The following is a 19,831-nucleotide window of genomic DNA, read 5'->3' as shown; positions in this document are numbered from 1 at the left end:
GCTTACAAATATTCATATAAAATCTCTCTCCATTCTGAATCAAGAAAGGATTCAATTGTAGAAAAATCCAGGAGGGATCAGCAGCTCTGTCTGCTTCCTAGATAAATTCTAATTCTCAATTCGTAACATCTACTTTTCTGAGAATTGTATACATATTTTTTCTTTCATGAAAATTGTCATCATGGAGAGGTATTATGACATAGTTGAAAACTCATGTGTCATGCAGTCAGATAAACCTACATTCACATCTTCCTCTGTGCACCATGTCTAGCCCATGGTAGCTCTGAAATACATTTAACTGTTCTTTACTACTGTTTCTTCAAACATAAGATTTAACTCAAATCATTTTTATCTCACAAGTATTTATTGAGCATCTAGTATGTGAGGTACTATATTAAGCACCTGGGGGACAAAACAGACAACGACCAGTACCCTCATGGTGCTTTTATTCTACAAGATATAATTATGCCTATTTCAGAGAAATATTATGAGGGTGAAATGTACATAAAGGTTTTGTATATTCACAAGCATTCCATTAATGTTAATTCTCTTCCCCACCTTTGATTCCCTTCCAGTGATACACACACCTCAAAATACCACTGAGAAAATAATTCTCCCTAATATCCCTTTTCCAAAAAACTTCTAATTCTGAAGAAAAATCAGACAGAGGCTGGAGTCCAAAAAAAAAGTCCCTTGACCTGTATGTGGGCCCTTTCTTCCATGCAGAACTAGTGGAATTTACAGCCACGTTTGGAATTTTTCAACTTGACCGGTGCCAGGGGAAGAGCAGGCAAGTAGTCACATCTTTACAGAGTTCTAAATGCAGCTGCACTATAGATGCATTCAGTATACATCAACAGAAAACACGCATCCAGACTCACTCTCGTGCTCATGAAGCTGCATTTCACAAGGTAATTTATGAAGTGACCGCAGATGCACCTGCAAGCAGCAGAGGCAAACTGATTACCATCGAGATAATGATCAAGCTGCAACTACTGATACATCTCAAAGACGGGAACATAGCGATTTGTAAAACTGCCTGGCTCTTCAATGTTATATGGCCATATCTGTGAGTTATAAGACATGCTCTAGATTTCCGTCACTGTTTCCCAGAATGTCTCCAACAAAATAACTTTCTTCCATTTTCACCCTGAATGAATACAATGCTTCTAAAGTCAGTGATGTTTACGTCACATTTTGAAGCTGACTTGCTAGCTGACACTCCCACTCCAGCACCTCCATGCATGCCTAACATTAGGCATGCCTTTCCTACTCTTTGAGAAATCTTCGTACCCCTCCCCTCCTACCCACCACTGTTCTAACTGTCCCCAAAGCCTAGTTCATGGCCCACATCCTTTAGAAAACCTTCCACAGCCCCCTGCAACCCATGATAGCTCCTTCACCTTCTAAATGTCTCCAAAATTTATGCTCTGTGCTACTCCTTCACTAGTTAACTGGAGCTATAAAACAAAACCCTTAGATCTATATCAAATTAGGAACCATGACTGAAAGAGGTAAAAACTAAACTCCGTGTTCTTTGCACAAAAAAATGCACCTATTTGAAATCTAAAAAAAAAAACTTTGATAAGTTAATTATAGCCCTTAAGATTCATAAATCTTAAGATTTCACAGTGTCAATCTTGTTCTTATATTGTCTTTGAAAATGTACTGTTTTCAACGGAAAGAAAAAAATACTGTTTGTTAAAGTTTTATGGAGAACCATCAACAATTTTGGAGATTTTTAGAAATAATTCGGAGTGTTTGTCTCCTATAGCATTTTAAACATTTAGGCCCCCAAATCAGTTTAAGTCTCCAAAGATGGCCCTGAGTGCCTGAGCCAAGTTTCACACGCCTGCAGAGACGAAGCTGCGTACTTCCTACTGGAGAAAAAAACTGCTTCTCTTCCTTCCATGGAACATAATACAGCATCACATTCATGACTCTGACACTGGAAGCTTTGGTACACAGCAAAACGTGTCTGTACCCCAGGATAGAAAAAGAAGATAGGTAAAGATTCTCTAGATGACCACACCACCTCTGTTCTGTCACTATGTAGCACATGTCATGGTAAGATCTGTTTCTGTATGTGCCTTTCCTAATAAAAATTTTAAAAGCCATCATTACCTGAGCACTTATTATGTGACAGACACTGTGCTCGAGCTTTATAATTATCAACCTCTTTCATCTTCACAGCAACCTTAAGGGGTAGATACAATTATTATCCCATGACATGGGATATGGCATGACAAAAATAGATGCTTGGAGAGAAAGGATCTGGTTATTTACTCAAAGGTCTTACTCTTAATTGCTGCACTAGACTGTCATAAACCATGAATTCCCTTGGGAAAGAGGACATTTTTATTAATACTTATTTAGAGCTCAGCTGGCTAACAGCAAGTGGCTCTTAATACATGCTTAGTAAATATTTGTTAGTTTGAGTAAATGTTCAAAGTGAATTAGAGGCACAGTGTGGCACTCTGCTTTCTGGAATGCAATTGCAAACTCTGAGTGTTCCCAAATTTTGCTACTATCTGCTAAGATCTGCCCAAATCTAGGAGGGAATGGAAGGCAGGCATTTCTTTTTCTACACTAGGGACCTTTCTATATCCAAAAACAAACCTAGATGAATAGCAAAGGCACCAAATAGGAAAAGCAATGTATAACTGTCAAGTTTTTACAAATAGAAAGATAACAACGTTTGGCTTTTGCATTGGTCTTCATATTACTTACAGCATGCTCACAGATAAAATTGCATCTTATTCTAATGCCGTTACTGAGATGGTGGCAAAGCAAGTTATTATTTTCATTTTATAATTTAGTGAAATTGCCCTGTCCAACCATCAATGATATGGCTAAATTCTTCTAACTCCTCGTCTGTTTTTTCCTTATGGATTTATTGACATCAAACTATGAATAGGATTCATTCTAAGACCATTCTAAGATCTCGGATCACTAAGTAACCTCTGTTATCATTTAAGATGCCTATCTTACTCCCATGCAAGTAAGACATTAAATCACAACTCTGGTTCTACTCTTGCAGCCTTCAGTTTCCCAGAGAAGCTCCAGGCTGTCTACACACTCAATGCCAGATGAAATGAATAAAACTCCAATGAGAGCACTGAAAGATACTTTGAATGATGCATCATTCCTCTACCAAACAATAACAAAAACCCTATAGACTGCAGAGAATGTTGACTCTAGTGAGTTCCCTACAAGCTATAGAGCATCTCTACTTCCTGTATATACATGGGATGGGGAAGGGGAAGGGGAGGGGCTTCAGAAATGGTGACTCAAATATTTCAACCAAAGTAATGGCCCTCAGAGCAGGCATACAATATGTCAGTTGTTTACAATTTATTACTAAATCTCAGTACCTTCTTGAAGAAGCCAAGTTACATTTTGTTGTTTATAGCATTATTTATACAGGATAAGAGAAAAGGAATTTAGGCTTTCAAGGGATGCTCTCCTCTCCTCCAGTAATTACTTCTGTACTTTCTGTCACAGTGCTTTATATACTTATCCATCAAACATTTACAGAGCAAAAATTGTGTACTATCATGGGTTCTTGAATGCAAAATAATCCTTGCTGTCAGGAAGTGACAATCTTGTGGGAAGGGAGGGTGACAAGCAAACGTGTAGATCACCATTGTTAGAGTTGGCATGCTGTAGTGGAATCTCTACCCCTCAGTTCTGTCATTGACTAGTTGTGTAATTTTTCGAAAAGTCTCTAAACTTCGCTTTTTTTTTTTTTGCGGTACTCGGGCCTCTCACTGTTGGGGCCCCTCCCGTTGCGGAGCACAGGCTCCGGACGCGCAGGCTCGGCGGCCATGGCTCACGGGCCCAGCTGCTCTGCGGCATGTGGGATCCTCCCGGACCGGGGCACGAACCCGTGTCCCCTGCATCGGCGGGCGGACTCTCAACCACTGCGCCACCAGGGAAGCCCTAGACTTCGCTTCTTCGTTCTTTGAAATATCAATAATATGAATCAGGAGAGTCAGCATTTTTGTAATGCCTACTATTTTCCAGACACTGCTCTAAATGTTTTAATGTATTATTGAATTTAATCCTTTCACTAGTCCTAATCAAAAGTTACTATTATTAGTTCTATTTTATAGATGAGGAAACTGAGAGATTAAATAACTTGGCCGTGGTCTAACAAGTGGTAGGTCCAGGTTGTGAACCCAAGCAGTCAGAATCCAAAGCCTCTGTACTAGAGGACTGCACGCCAACATGAGGACCCTGGGAACTAAAAGGCAAAGGTTTCTAAGCCCAGAAGCTTCCATTGCTGTTAAAAACATATTCCTTTATCGGGAACACCCCTTCCATTTGTCACTCAGATTCACAGTTGCCTCTTCTCCGCCCCACCCAATGCCCTGAAAGCTGACACACACGACTGCATCAGGGGCTTTTTCGCCTTCCGCTGCAGAAGGATTCAGCCAGTGGGAGGGACCAGCAAGAAGTTGGAGGAAAGAAGGAGAAAGAAGTCAGGTTGTTTGAGCCTCTGGTGGACTCTCTTTCTGTGAAGTTATTTTGAACTGGCTGCATCCTTTCCCAACATCTCCTTCCAGGGGCCCTCTTTACTCAGACCTCTCAATCCCTGGGTCTCTGTAAGGTCACAACTCCCTCCCCTCACTCCTTTGCTTTAGAGCTGGTAACTAGGCTCCACTATTACTAGGATCTGGGTATTGCAGTGTCCCTAATGAATTCACCACACCCTGCTTATACCTTCATCAACAGCACCTTTATTAATCTTCCTCAAACTTTCCTAATTATCCAAATCTGAGTGTCCCATCTGTTCTCTTCTGAGATGCAGACATATACACTGGGTTTATAAGGCACTAAATGATCAGCATCTCTTGCCCCAGCTCACCCTTAACAGTGTAATTTTTCTATCTCAATTTTCAGTGCTCCTGTAACATGGGCCTTTGCAAATCCTCAAACTTGCCTGGGCCTTCTTTTTGCAGGGACTTTGCATACCCTGCTCCCTCTACATGGAATGCCCCCTTTTTAATACTACCCCCTCTCCTCCCCCAACCCGCTGCCACACACACTCATACCTAATTACATAAGCCTACCTGTTACATAGAATTTCTTTTTTTCCCCACGAATTGTGGTTAAGAAATGTCGTATCCTTTTTAAAAAAATTTATTTTATATTTATTTTATATATTTTATATTACATTTATTTTATATTTTATTTTATAGTTGGTTAACAATGTTGTGTTAGTTTCAGGGGTATAGCAGAGTGATTAAGTTATACATATACATGTATCTATTCTTTTTCAAGTTCTTTTCCCATTTACGTTATTACAGAATATTGAGCAGAGTTCCCCGTGCTATACAGTAGGTCTTTGTTGGTTATCCATTTAAAATATAGCAGTGTGTACATGTCAATCCCACACTCCCAGTCTATCCTCCCCCCGCCACCCTTCCCCCTGGTGACCATAAGTTCATTCTCTGTGAGTCTGTTTCTGTTTTGTAAATAAGTTCATTTGTATCATTTTTTTAGATTCTGCATATAAGTGATATATGATATTTGTCTTTCTCTGTCTGACTTCCTTCACTTAGTTTGATAATCTCCAGGTCCATCCATGTTGCTGCAAATGACATTATTTCCTTCTTTTTAATAGCTGAGTGATATTCCATTGTATATACGTACCACATCTTCTTTATCCATTCATCTGTCGATGGACATTTAGGTTGCTTCCATGTTTTGGCTATTATAAACAGCACTGCAATGAACACTGGGGTGCATGTATCCTTTTGAAGCATGTTTTTTTCTCCAGGTGTATGCCCAGGAGTGGGATTGCTGGATCACATGGTAGTTCTATTTTTAGTTTTTTAAGGAACCTCCATACTGTTCTCCATAGTGGCTGTACCAATTTACATTCCCACCAACAGGGCAAGAGGATTCCCTTTTCTGCACACCCTCTTCAGCATTTATTGTTTGTAAACTTTTTGATGATAGTCATTCTGACTGGTGTGAAGTGATATCTCATTGTAGTTTTGATTTGCATTTCTCTAATAATTAGTGATGTTGAGCATCTTTTCATGTGCCTCTTGATCATCTGTCTATCTTCTTTCTAGAAATGTCTATTTAGGTCTTCTGCCCATTTTTTGATTGGGTTTTCTTTTTTTTAATATTGAGCTGCATGAGCTGTTTGTAAATTTTGGAGATTAATCCCTTGTCAGTGGCATCGTTTGCAAATATTTTCTCCCATTCTGTGGGTTGTCTTTTTGTTTTGTTTATGGTTTCCTCGGCTGTGAGAAAGCTTTTGAGTTTAATTAGGTCCCATTTGTTTATTTTTGTTTTTATTTCCATTATCCTAGGAGACAGATCGAAAAATATATTGCTATGATTTATGACAAAGAGTGTTCTCCCTACGTTTTCCTCTAAGAGTTTTATAGTATCCAGTCTTACATTTAGGTCTTTAATCCATTTTAAGTTTGTTTTTGTGTATAGTGTTCAAGAATCTTCTAATTACATTTTTTTACAGTTATCCCAACACCATTTATTGAAGAGACTGTCTTTTCTCCATTGTTTAGTCTTGGCTGCTTTGTCATAGATTAACTGACCATAGGTGTGTGGGTTTATTTCTGGGCTTTCTATCCTGTTCCATTGATCTACATTTCTGTTTTTGTGTTGATACCATACTGTTTTGATAACTGTAGCTTTGCAGTATAGACTGAAGTCAGGGAGCCTGATTCCTCCAGCTCCGTTTTTTTCTCAAGATTGCTTTGGCTGTTCCAGGTCTTTTGTGTCTCCATAAAAATTAAAAAATTTTTTGTTCTGGTTCTGTGAAAAATTCCATTGGTAACTTCATAGGGAGTTATGAAGGAGTTATGAGTTATGCACTGAATCTGTAGATTGCCTTGGGTAGTATAGTCATTTTGACAATATTGATTCTTTCAATCCAAAACATAGTATATCTCTCAATCTGCTTATGCCATCTTTGATTTCTTTCATCAGTATCTTATAGTTTTCTGAGTACAGGTCTTTTGCCTCCTTAGGTAGGTTTATTCCTAGGTATTTTATTCTTTTTGATACAATGGTAAATGGGATTGTTTCCATAATTTCTCTGATCTTTCCATGTTAGTGTATAGGAATGCAAGCAATTTCTATGTATTAATTTTGTATCCTGCAACTTTACCAAATTCATTGATGAGCGCTATTAGTTTTCTGGTAGTATCTTTAAGATTTTCTATGTATAGTATCATGTCATCTGCAAAAAGTGACAGTTTTACTTCTTCTTTTCCAATTTGAATTCCTTTTATTTCTTTTCTTCTCTGATTGCCAAAGCTAGGAATTCCAAAACTATGTTGAATAAAATTGGCGAATGTGAACATCCTGGTCATGTTCCTAATCTTACAGGATCTTCAGCTTTTCCCCATTGAATGTGATGCTAGCTGTAGGTTGTCATATATGTCCTTAATTTTGTTGAGGTATGTTCCCTCTATGCCCACTTTCTCGAGAGTTTTTATCATAAATGGGAGTTGGATTTTTTCAAAAGATTTTTCTGCATTTATTGAGATGATCATATAGTTTTTATTCTTCAATTTGTTGATGTGGTGTATCACACTGATTGATTTGTGGATATTGAAAAATCCTTCTATCCCTGGGATAAATCCCACTTGATCATGGTATATGATCATTTTAATGTATTGTTGGATTTGGTTTGCTAGCATTTTATTGAGTATTTTTGTGTCTATGTTCATCAGTGATATTGGTCTGTAATTTTTTTTGTGTGGTATCTTTGTCTGGTTTTTGTATCAGGATGATGGTGGCCTCGTAGAAGAGATTGGGAGTGTTCCTTCCTCTGAAACTTTTTGGAATAGTTTCACAAGGATAGGTGTTAACTCTTCTCTAAATGTTTGATAGAATGCCTATGAAGCCATCTGGTCCTGGACTTCTGTTTGTTGGAAGATTTTAAATCACAGTTTCAACTTCAGTACTTTGTGATTGGCCTGTTCATATATTCCTTGTGTTTGGCCTGTTCTACATTCTATTTCTTCCTCGTTCAGTCTTGGAAGGTTGTACCTTTCTAAGAATTTGTCCATTTCTTCTAGGTTGTCCATTTTATTGGCATATAGTTGCTTGTAGTAGTCTCTTATGATCCTTTGTATTTCTGTGGTGTCATTTGTAACTTCTTATTTCTAGTTTAACTGATTTGAACCCTCTCCCTTTTTTTCTTGACGAGTTTGCCTAAATGTTTATCAATTCTGTTTATCTTTTCAAAGAACCTGCTTTTAGTGTCATTGATATTTTCTATTGTTTTCTTCATCTCTATTTTATTTATTTCTGCTCTGATCTTATGATTTCTTTCCTTCTACTAACTTTGGGTTTTGTTTGTTCTTCTTTCTCTAGTTGCTTTAGGTATAAGGTTAGGTTGTTTCATTTTTCTTGTTTCCTGAGGTAAGACTTTATTGCTATAAATTTCCCTTTTAGAACTGCTTTTGCTGAATCCCATAGGTTTTGAATTGTTGTGCTTTCATTTTCATTTGTCTCTAGGTATTTTTTGATTTCCTCTTTGATTTCTTCAGTGATCCATTGGTTGTTTAGTAGCATACTGTTTAGCCACCACGTGTTTGTTTGTGATTTTTACATTTTTTTTCCTTGTAGTTGATTTCTAATCTCATAGTGTTGTGGTCAGAAAAGATGATTGATATGCTTTCAATTCTCTTAAATTTACTGAGGCTTGCTTTGTGGCCCAGCATATGATCAATCCTGGAGAATGTTCCATGTGCACATGAGAAGAATGTGTATTCTACTGCTTTGGGATGGCATGCTCTATAAATATCAATTAAGTTCATCTTATCTAATGTGCCATTTAAAGCCTTTGTTTCCTTATTAATTTTCTGTCTGAATAATCTGTCCCTTAATAAAAGTGGGGTGTTAGAGTCCCTCACTATTATTTCCCTCACTATTATTGTCTATTTCTCCTTTTATGGCTGTTAGCATTTGCCTTATACACTGAGGTGCTCCTATGTTGGGTGCATATATATTCACAATTGTTATATCTTCTTGGTTTGATCCCTTGATCATTATTAGTGTCTTTCTTTGTCTCTTGTAACAGTCTTTATTTTAAGTCTATTTTTTTTTCTGATATGAGTATTGCTACTCTAGCTTTCTTTTGATTTCCATTTGCATCAAATATCTTTTTTCATCCCCTCACTTTCAGTCTGTATGCTTCCCTAGATCTGTAGTGGGTCTCCTGTAGACAGCATATAGAGAGGTCTTGTTTTTGTATCCATTCAGCTTGTCTATGTCTTTTGGTTGGAGCATTTAACCCATTTATGTTTAAGGTAATTATCAGTAAGTATACTCTTACTGCCATATTGTTAATTGTTTTGGATTTGTTTTTGTAGGTCTTTTTTTCTTCCCTTCCTCTTTTGTTCTCTTGTTATTTGATCACTAACAGTGTTGTGTTTGGATTGCAGTTTCTTTTTTGTGTGTGTATCTATTGTAGATTTTTGGTTTGCCATTACCATGAGGTTTTGATAAAGCAGTCTATACATAAACAAGATTATTTTAAGTGGCTGGTGTTTTAATTTCAAGTGCATTTCCAATATCCTGCATTTGTACTCTCCTCTCCTCACAATTGCTGGGTTTGATATCATTTGTGTATGGATGATTTCCTACCTTTACTGTATGTTTGACTTTACCAGTGAGCTTTTCCATTTTTAATTTTCTTGTTTCTAGTTGTGGCCTGTTCTTTTCCACCTAGAGAAGTTCCTCTAGCATTTGTTGCAAAGTTGGTCTGGTGGTGCTGGATTCTCTTAGCTTTTGCTTGTCTATAAAGCTTTTGATCTGTTGAATCTGAACGAGAGCCTTGCTGGGCAGAGTGTTCTTGGTTGTAGGCTCTTCCCTTTCATCACTTTAAATATATCATGCCACTCCCTTCTGGCCTGGAGAATTTCTGCTGAGAAATCAGCTGATAACCTTATGGGAATTCCATTGTATGTTATTTGTTGCTTTTCTCTTGTTGCTTTTAATACCTTTTCTTTGTCTTTAATTTTTGTCAGTTTTATTACTATGTGTCTTGGCATGTTCCTCCTTGGGTTCATCCTGTATAGGACTCTGCACTTCCTGAACTTGGCTGACTGTTTCCTTTCCCATGTTAGGGAAGTTTTCAGCTATTATCTCTCTCAGGTCCTTTCTCTCTCTCTTCTCCTTCTTGGACCCCTATAATGTGAATGTTGGTGTGTTTAATGTTGTCCCAGAGGTCTCTTAGGCTGTCCTCATTTCATTCTTTTTACTTTATTCTGTTCCATGGTAGTTATTCCCATCATTCTTCCAGATCATTTATCCCTTTTACTGCCTCAGTTATTCTGGTATTGATTCCTTCTAGTGTATTTTTTATTTCAATTATTGTATTGTTAATCTCTGTTTGTCCTTTAGTTCTTCTAGGTCTTTGTTAAACATTTCTTGTATCTTCTCAATCTGTGCCTCCATTCTTTGTCTGAGATATTGGATCATCTTTACTATCATTACTCTGAATACTATTCCGTGTAGTTTGCCTATCTCCACTTCACTTAGTTGTTCTTCTGGGGTTTTATCTTGTTCCCTCGTCTAGGACATATTCCTCTGCCATTTCATTTTGTCTGATTTTCTGTGATTTTGGTTTCCATTCCATAAGCTGCAGGGTTGTAGTTCTTCTTGCTTCTGCTATCTGTCCCCTAGTGGATGAGACTATGTAAGAGGCTTATGCAGGCTTCCTGGTGGAAGGGACTGGTTCCTGCCCACTAGTGGGTGGAGCTGAGTCTTGTCCATCTGATGGGCAGGGCCGTGTCAAGGGTTGTGTTTACCCAGCAGCTGTGTGCTCAGGAAGACTTTAAGTGGCCTATCTGCTGATGGATGGTGTTTCTGCCCTGTTGGTTGTTTGGCCTGGCTTCCAGCATTGGAGCCTATAGGCTTTGGGTGGGGCTAAGTCTTGGTGAGAAAATGGTGGCCTCCAGGAGGGCTCATGCCAATGATTACTCCCCAGAACTACCACTGCCAGTGTCTTTGTCCCTGCAGTGAGCCACAGCTTCCCCCTGCCTCTGCAGGAGACCCTCCAATACCCTCCAGCAGGCCTAGGCTCTTATAAGATCACTGCTTTTTTTCCTGGGTCCTGGTGTGCACGAGACCTTATGTGCACCCTCCAAGAGTGGAGTTTCTGTTTCCTCCAGTCCTGTGGAATTCCTGTGGTCAAACCCCACTGGCCTTCAAAGCCAGATTCTCTGGGGGTTCCTCCTCCCGTTGCCAGACCCCCAGGCTGGGGAAACTGATTTGTGGCTCAGAACTTCAATCCTATGGGAGAATTTCTGTGGTATAAATTTTCTGGTTTGTGGCACATCCACCCAGCTGGTATGGGATTTGATTTTATTGCAGTTGTGCCCCTCCCACCAAAGTGTTGTGGTTTCTTCTTTATCTTTGGTTGTAGGATATCTTTTTTGGTAGGTTCCAGCGTTTTGTTGTGTTCTGTTTTTTTCTTTTTTTTCTTTTTCGATGGTTGTTCAGCAGTTAGTTGTGATTTTGGTGTTTCTGTAAGAAGGGTGTGAGCTCACATCCTCCTACTCTGCCATCTAGTCTCCGTCCAGCAAATATAATTTCAATGATATTTCTGAATTAATTACTGGACTAGGGGCCAAAAAAAGACTGCTTTCTTCAAGTTTTTAGCAAATAACTTTGATCCTTTAGAGTCAAATACCTCATTATACTTTGCAAAGCGATTTATAATAATATGCTATATTTTCATCCACACTTATTCTGTGAGGGCAGAGAAAATGAGTTCTGAGGATCTTTAGTGACTAGTCTAGGATGCTACAAGTAGTAAGTGACAGAGCCATGATTTGATCCCAGGTTGTTGGGAATTCATGTCCTGCTATTACTGCTTCCCTGGGCTCTTGAGGAATCCAGTCCCAGGCAACATGGTCAGTTGCTCAGCAAAGTTTCTTTCAGGCCCTAAAAATAAAAGGGCTTCAATAAAATTTTCTTAGGGATGTGCTGGAAACTATTCTTCTCCAGAGCTTTCTTTTTTTTTCTATTTTTTTGCCAATATGTTCTTCCCAGCCACCATTTTTATGAAACCAAACAACACTTTCTGTGGTGAACACTTTGCAAGTGCTTTATTTTTGAACAGATGAAGGAACAATGCCTGTCTTTAGGGAATCTTGTTTGAAACCTCTTGATTGAAGAGTGCCACAATGCTGAGAAACATTAGCTGAGGTAATTCAACTCCTGGGGCAGTTTAATTTGAAATGTTTGGAGTTGTGAATGCGGGTATGCAGCACTTTCCCTCTGGTTGGTAGAGGAGAGAGAACCGAAGGGGCCTTTAGCAAGAAGCTGGAAGAGGCAGCTTGGTAGGCAGCAGAATTGTTACTTGCTTTCTTTCGAACTTCGTCCTGCCAACGCCAGTGGCACAGTTGTTTCCTATTTGAGAGCAGATGCCATTTGTACAGTGCATGTTTGAAGAGAGAGATTTTCAGACACTCAGATATAACGGGGCATTCACACATTCAAAGCCCCTTTAAATTTTCCCCCAGGGCACATGGCGATGCTGCCAGGAGCACACACTTGCTTAGAAGTGGTCATGGAAATATAGCCTCTGTTGACTTAGGTTGGTTAGGCAAATAACCCAGCACATGCTGGTTTCTGCTCTGACCAGTCAGCATGACACTTAGGTAGCTTCCTTTCCAGAACACTTCCTTGGTAACCTCACCCCAGACTACTGGGTTTGAATTCTATTTCCAAGAACGCCCTTCCTCATTCTGGTCCTTAATGTCACTGCCTACTTTCTTTCATGCCAGCAGTCCGGGGAAATCTATCAATATTTGCAAATCCAAGCTTGTCAGACCCTGCTTAAAAGATTCCTTATTGCTCATCAGATAAAGTCCAGATCAATTAACCTGACTCTATATGACCTGATCTCCAACTAACCATTAACTAATCAATTCCTTCTTCATTCTCCCCCATGCTACTGCTACACAGAACACTTCACGGGGCCCTGAACATGATTACTAATCTGATTGTGTCTTTGCACATGCCACTCTCTTCCTTGCTTTCTCCTTCCTTAGTCCACTCACTTATCCCTCCACATAACTAAGCATCTTCTCCTTTGGGAAGCTTTCTCTGATGTCTAATCTCTCCTACCCTTCCCAGAGCAGCCTAGACTTATTTCCAAAACAGTATTTACCATGTTTATCATGTACAAGGTGCTATCAAATGTAAGTCACATTTCACAAAAATGTAAAAAAAAAAATCATGGAAACTAGAATTGATAAAATATGGTACCATAATTTTCTGTTTACTTGCCTCTCCCATTAGACATTTTGAGGGCAACTATTCTATCATTCATTTGCATAAAGCAGCTCCTACCATTGTATCTGCTTCATATTGGGATCTTGGTAAATGTTTTCTGTTTTTTAATAAGCAAGTGAGATTTTATGCGTGGTTAACCAGGTGATGTCTCTAAAGTGTCCAGGTGTGATACACAGTAGAGCCAGGAAAGCCAGTCTTTATCACTCCTAAAATTTGGGAGCTAAAGTCACTTTTCCCATGAAACTCTTTAAATAACTTTAGAAAGAATAAGTCATTTACTCAGCCCTGAACATCCTCAGTGTACAAGGCTATGTGTGGGAGGATCTTTCACATACATTGTCTAATGTGATGGTCACTAATCCTTGTGGTGGAGGTGGTCTTACACATTTACAGATGAAGACAAGCTCAGAAAAGAAAAACAATTTGAAAGATCACATGTTAAATAGCAGAGACAGAGTTAAAATCCAATACTCACATCTCAAAGTCTTTAGTGTTTACACCATTTCTTTGCCTCCTTCCCCCATCCAACCTTCCCCAAAACGTGAGATGTCTACAAGAGATTGATACAAAGAAAAATCATTAAATAGGTCTGAATCTCATGTTATTCCCTTTCTCATTCAATCTTTTAGATCATATCAAGGAGATGCTCTCACTTTGCTCCACATGTGGGTAAGCAGTTGTGCCCAGTTATGCTACTTCCTTTGCATTGATCCACCATAGCTTAATGCTCTTCAGCTTAATGCTCTTCAGCCTCCTCTTACCAACTCAGTAAAGGAGTACAGTTTCAAATATATATGGAGGTTGTTGTGAAAGAAGAACTTTCAAAACAGAACAACAAATGAACTTTGATAAGAAATGTGAGAGAGGTAATAACATAGTGGTCACGAAGTGCAGAATTTGGGCTCAAAGCATCAGATTTTGAATCCCAAGTCCATGAAATTCAAGCTGTTTGACTTTAGGAGGTTACTGAACCTCTCTGAGTCTTGGTTTCTTCATGGATAAAATGGAGAACAATGGTATCTAACTAACTCATAGGGTTGTTGTGAGTCTTTAATCAATTAATGTATGTAAAAACCTTTAGTTTAGACATGTAGTAAGTGCTATAAAAGACTGGTTATTACTGGTTTAATACGACTGAAATATGTAGAGTGTATGCATGTGAATATAAGCTGGGAGACGAAGGCAGTTTCTTGTGTGACATACCCCAGGAGTTTGCACTTGATCCTGAGGAAAACAGCAATTATTGAAGGGGAGTGACATACAGAGGAGTGATATGATCAGATTGGACTGTGAAAGATTAATCTTTCTTGGCAGTATACAGAGGATGGATTGGAGCTGAGATTAGCAGGAGGCAGAGAGAAAAGCTACTGCAGTAGATGATGAGTGGCAGCAAGGAGGAGAAAAATACCCCTGCTCTCTTTAGGCAGCATCACCTAACTCCACGTCAAAACCTTCACTACACTGGGGGCAAATCCTCACCACAAAAGCTGATTAACCAAATTAGGGGTGTGGAGATGAAATCTGAGCCTGCCACACAGTAATACTTTTAGCATCTTTTTTTATAAAGGTTACATTTAGGGGTGACTGAATGTTAAAACGATAAAGGACCAAAAGAAATCCTCCAGTCCAGTGGTTGTCTACACTGACTACCATTAAAATCCCCTGGGGAAATTTCACAAAATACCAATCCCCAGGTCCCACACTTGATCAATTAAGGAAGCATCCCTGGGAGTGGGGCTCAAGCTCTGATGTGTCTTCAGACCTTCCCAGGTGATTGTGATGGGCAGCCAGGAGAGACAACAACCATTGATCTCATCCAAACCCTACTCTGGACACATGTGGAAGGTGAGCCCCAGACTTCTTTTAGGATGTGGGTGGCAATCGTGTTATCTGTCTTACCTATAATATATAAATATAGTTTCTTAGGTATTTATAACAAGATTCGAGCCTCTTGGACATTGGATATGGAATCGTATTTTGTAATAAATGTATGCTGATGCTAGAAATTGGGAGAATAAATAAGTCCTGAAAAGAAAATGTGAAAATAAGAAAACAAAGAGAGGAAGAGATTTATGTAAACAAAAGGAAGCGAGACCACATATGCATTCCACTGACCTAGGGTATACAGGGTTTACTAAATTATACATAATTGGTTTCTTCCTTCGGTAGGTTGAGAAAAAGTAATTAGGAGAGAATAGAAAAAGCAGAGATAAGAAGAAAAAAAGTCCTACGAAAGCAAGGGGTTGTGTCTGTCTTTGTTCACTTTTGCATCCCCAGCTTCAAGAGCAGCACTTTGCAAATACACTAGTTCCATGCCTTTGCTACGGACTAAATAAGGGCAAGAAAGGAAGGAATGGAAGGAGAACAAAAGGGTCAGGCAGAGTCACGCATTCACTTTTTCTCGTAGGCCTATTAAATCTTTCTGAACAGCCTCAGGGATGAGAAAATAATTTTCAAAATGTTCAATTCCTCTTATACTCTGGGCTTCTCTTTCTACCAGAAGCAGCTTTCTTTGGGAGAGGAATATGTGATGGTCCCTGTCCTGGGTCTGATGCTCTATGTAGAGAAGACATTTATTGATGCTCTGTGTATAAAAGTGTAGGCTCGGTAGAGAATAAGTTCTGAATTTAAAATCAGGCCCCTTGCTTATCATGTGACCTGAGGCCAGGTCCTTAAGTGCTTTTACCAACAGCTTCCTTAAAATGGATATTTCTATGGGCTGAATGCTTGTGTGCCCTGCCCCACACACACACCCACAATCCAAATTCATATGTTGAGGTCCCGATATGGTAGTATTTGGAGGTGGGGCCTTTGGGAAGTACTTAAAATGAGATTATGTCATGAAGGTAGATTCCCCATCGTGGGATTAGTGCCCTTCTAAAAGAGTGCCCTTCCTCTCCCTCACCCCCATCTCCCTCCCCCCTCCCCCTCCCTCTTTCTGTGCACGCACTACGGAACAGCCATGTAAGGGCATAAGAAGACAGCCGTCTAGACACCAGGAAACAGCCCCTCACCAGATACAGAATCTGCTGGCGACTTGATCTTGGACTTCCCAGGCTCCAGGCCATGAGAAATAAATGTTTGTTGTTTAAGCCACTCAGTCCATGGTATTTTGGAATAGCAGCCCAAAGGGGCTGACTGGTATACTCAGATTATTATAAAGGTTAATGAGGTGATGTATAGGAAGTTATTAGGACCTTAGCCAGAACACAGTAAGAGTTCATAAATGTTAGATGTTGTATTATTGTACTCTAATTGTTGTACTGTTATTTTAATGATAATTATTATTAATTATTATCCCATTTCTTACGGGAGAAAGCAAAGAACCAGGATGTGAGAAAATAACAGCTATGAAAAGGGGCTCATAGGGGTAGCTGCAACTTTACTGTCCTTTGCTCAGCCTTTTACTTTGGACTCAAAACTCCTAACTGGGCTCGGTTTGGCCTGCCTGTAGTCCCACTGTGACCACAGATTGGGGATCAGGCATTTTAAGGTAATACCAGGTGTTCCTATCCCATTATTCAGGTGTCCAATCCTATACACAAGGTTTCTTGGAAAGAGATTGCAATTCTTATTCTTTAGAATATAATCCAAAAAGTAGGGAATATTAGGACGGAGAAGAGGCTTCTTTCTCTCTTTAAATATTTGCTTTAGGGATCTTGATTATTCCAAGTGAGGTAACAACACATGCCAGGGAATGGTTATCTGGTGGGACCCAGACCTTTCTCCTGGATAGTGACATCTACTAATGATTTAGAGTTTATATACGGCAAGATTTTAGACTGAATTCTCCATTTTGAGTTGGCCATCTTGAGAAAATATTTGCTTATTAAATCAAATAGGATCTGCAATCCTCTCATTTAAAACATCCCTGCATGTATTAGTTTGCTAGAGTGGCCATAACAAAATACCACAAACTGGGCCTTTAAACAACAGAAAGGATTGTTCTGGAGGCTGGAATTCCAAGATCAAGATGCTACAGGGTTGGTTTCCTCTGAGGCCTCTCTCCTTGGCTGGCAGCTGGCCACCCTCTTGTTGCCTCTTCACATGGTCATCCCTCTGTGCATGCAAACCCCAGGTGTCTCTCTGTGTGTCCTAATCTCTTCTTCTTATAAGGCCATGACTCCAATTGGATTAAGCACCCCCCAGGACCTCATTTAACCTTAATTACCTCTTTAAAGACCTTATCTCCAAATATGTTTATATCCTTAGATACTGGCGGTTGAGACATCAACATATAAATTTGGAAGGGACATAATTCAGCCAATAACACCTTAGTAATGAGTCTTAATTCAATGAATCATATAGTTTTGACCCTAAGAAATGGTCCCAAAGCACCTTTTAAGTTACCCTCAAGTACACGTCACCTTTCCATAAAGTCAAGTAAACACCAAATACGTAAGATTAGCTGAATTTCCTTCGGGGATTGTAACACAATGTCATAGGCTGGGTCTCCAGGATACAGACACCAAAAATCTGAGGATTTTGTAGGAGCTTTACTGTAGGGTATTCTTGGTAACAACACCTGTGAAGGATGAGCAAAGGAGAACTGGACAGAAAGAGAAGCTAAACTGTGAGGCAGGTGGAACAGGACACTTTCTCTGATCCTTCAGTACTCTTGAGCTTGGTAACCTTTCCCCTTTTGAAGCAAGTTGTCTCCCTTTGTACCTCTGAATTGCATAACTGTGCCTATAGATGAGGTGTACCTTGGACAAAGCAGCTTCCCTGTATCCACCACAGTCTATTCCCTGTACCGTTTGGATCTAGTTGCTTCATATACTGAGTTGACCAGAAATAGCTGTGCCAAGATTTTGATTGGTCTACTGTCCTGGGGAAACAAACCAAAGGGAGGTTGGTGGAACAAATGATAGGCCCCACCTCTGATGCTGACCTTGAATCCTTAACTGACTCAATCTTCCTCAATCCTCTATCCTTCTTCTACTACCCATTTTAGATTTCCCTCTCTTGGCAAGCACCCTTGGCTATGCTTGTCCTAAAGGCTTACCTACTGATGGTGATCCAGAGCTTCATCCCTGACGGATCTGAGCTCCGGAGCATCATGTCCTTCATAATCCATGCGCTTGATAATTTTCTGTCAAGCTGGAACACGGAGGTACCAGAAGACACTCCAGTGATTCACCCAAGTGGCAGTCATACTGTTCCCTGTCATTATGGCCATTGTGTATTGGCAGCTCTTCCTCTTCTTGGTGATTGGGTCGATTATCCAGGCCAGGATGGTGGTTCCTTTCCTTGCTTGCGGATCTCTTCACCCAAGAAGCCTAAAGTGACTAAGTGGCAGCTAAAGCTAAACGTTTATTAGGATACTTGCTTGTCCCCAGCTGGAAGCATCCCTCTTGGGGAGCCAGGACCTCTAGAGTCACAGAACCTAGATGTCTAGAGTGGCAAAATACAAATACCCCAAGCGAGACACTTGGAGTGATGGTAAGTGGTACCTCTCAGAGTTCCAATGCTTGGTTGATGAACCAATGTATTCTATCTACTAGAGACAGAGCACCACTTCATACATCAAAGATGTCCACTAAATCTTAGAGAATGATATCCCATCCTTGCAGGGCATTGTACCCAAGCTAATACCTCAGTTGTACCTTCAGGATGCTATCCCATTATTCTATAAGGTGGGCAGCTTCTGGGAGGTGCAGTACGTGATAGGACCAGTGAATCTAATGGATATTTGACCACTGCCATACCTCTTTGGCTGATCAGTGAATCCCTTGTTCTAGTGCAAAATTATGCAGGATCCCATGTTGGTGGATCAGACATTTTGTGAACTGTCACTTAGTGATGCTGGCTGAGGTCCTGTGGGCAGGAAAGGTAAATCCATAAATGGATTATGTGTTGATATCAGTGAAAATAAATCACTGCCCATTTCAAGATGGAAGACGTACAACACAGACAACATGCCGTCAAGTGGCTGGTGGGTGTCCTTGAGCAATATTGCCACACTGGGGACTTGAACATGGTCTCTGTTGCTTATAGGTTAAACCTTGGACACTGCCAGTAGCTAGATCAATCTTAGAGGATGAGAGCCCATGCTGTTAGACACATGCATAATCAGTAGGTACCCTTCTTTTGAGCCCCTTGTGCTCTGTCACAGAGAATGGCTGCTATCAAGTGGTTGTTTGGTGCCTCTTCTGTGGTGGATGCTCTCTGATTAACATGCAACACAAAGCTCTTCACACTCTGGCCACTCTCCTAGGTCCATACACATGTCTTTTACCCACACCTCCTTGCTGCTGATTTCCTTTTTTTGTCCCTTGCAGGCCCCTGATTAACCAGACATTCAACACTGTCCAGTAATCCATATATATTCTACTTTATGCCACTTTTCACATATGTGAATATCCATCAAACTTCTGCCCATTGGGAGGATTTTCTCTCACCACTTTTTCAGGGCCACCCTAAGGAGGTCTGTGGCGTAGCAACAGCCCAGTTTTGCCTTGTACCCATACACCAGTTCATCCATTAAGCAAGCTTAGCTTTTTTCTCTTCTGTCATTGGGTCCAGAGAGACT

At 39.9% G+C, this 19,831-nt stretch overlaps 1 protein-coding gene and 1 long non-coding RNA gene across 7 annotated transcripts in view; one reads left to right on the top strand and one right to left on the bottom strand.

Moving 5' to 3' along the window:
• GRM5 (glutamate metabotropic receptor 5) overlaps positions 1-19,831 on the top strand; it is a 549,516-nt gene that overhangs the window by 321,442 nt on the left and 208,243 nt on the right. The window lies entirely within an intron of this gene.
• Positions 1-19,831, bottom strand: part of LOC115841685 (uncharacterized) — a 256,481-nt gene that overhangs the window by 31,137 nt on the left and 205,513 nt on the right. Inside the window, exon 6 of the long non-coding RNA XR_009564941.2 lies at positions 13,775-13,849. This is a non-coding gene — a long non-coding RNA (uncharacterized lncRNA). The remainder of the gene's footprint in view (positions 1-13,774; positions 13,850-19,831) is intronic.

The sequence above is a fragment of the Globicephala melas genome, chromosome 8 (genome assembly GCF_963455315.2).
Source record: "Globicephala melas chromosome 8, mGloMel1.2, whole genome shotgun sequence".
NCBI lineage: Eukaryota > Metazoa > Chordata > Mammalia > Artiodactyla > Delphinidae > Globicephala > Globicephala melas.
Note: the sequence above shows the minus strand (reverse complement) of the source record. Positions and strands in the feature narration are given on the sequence as shown.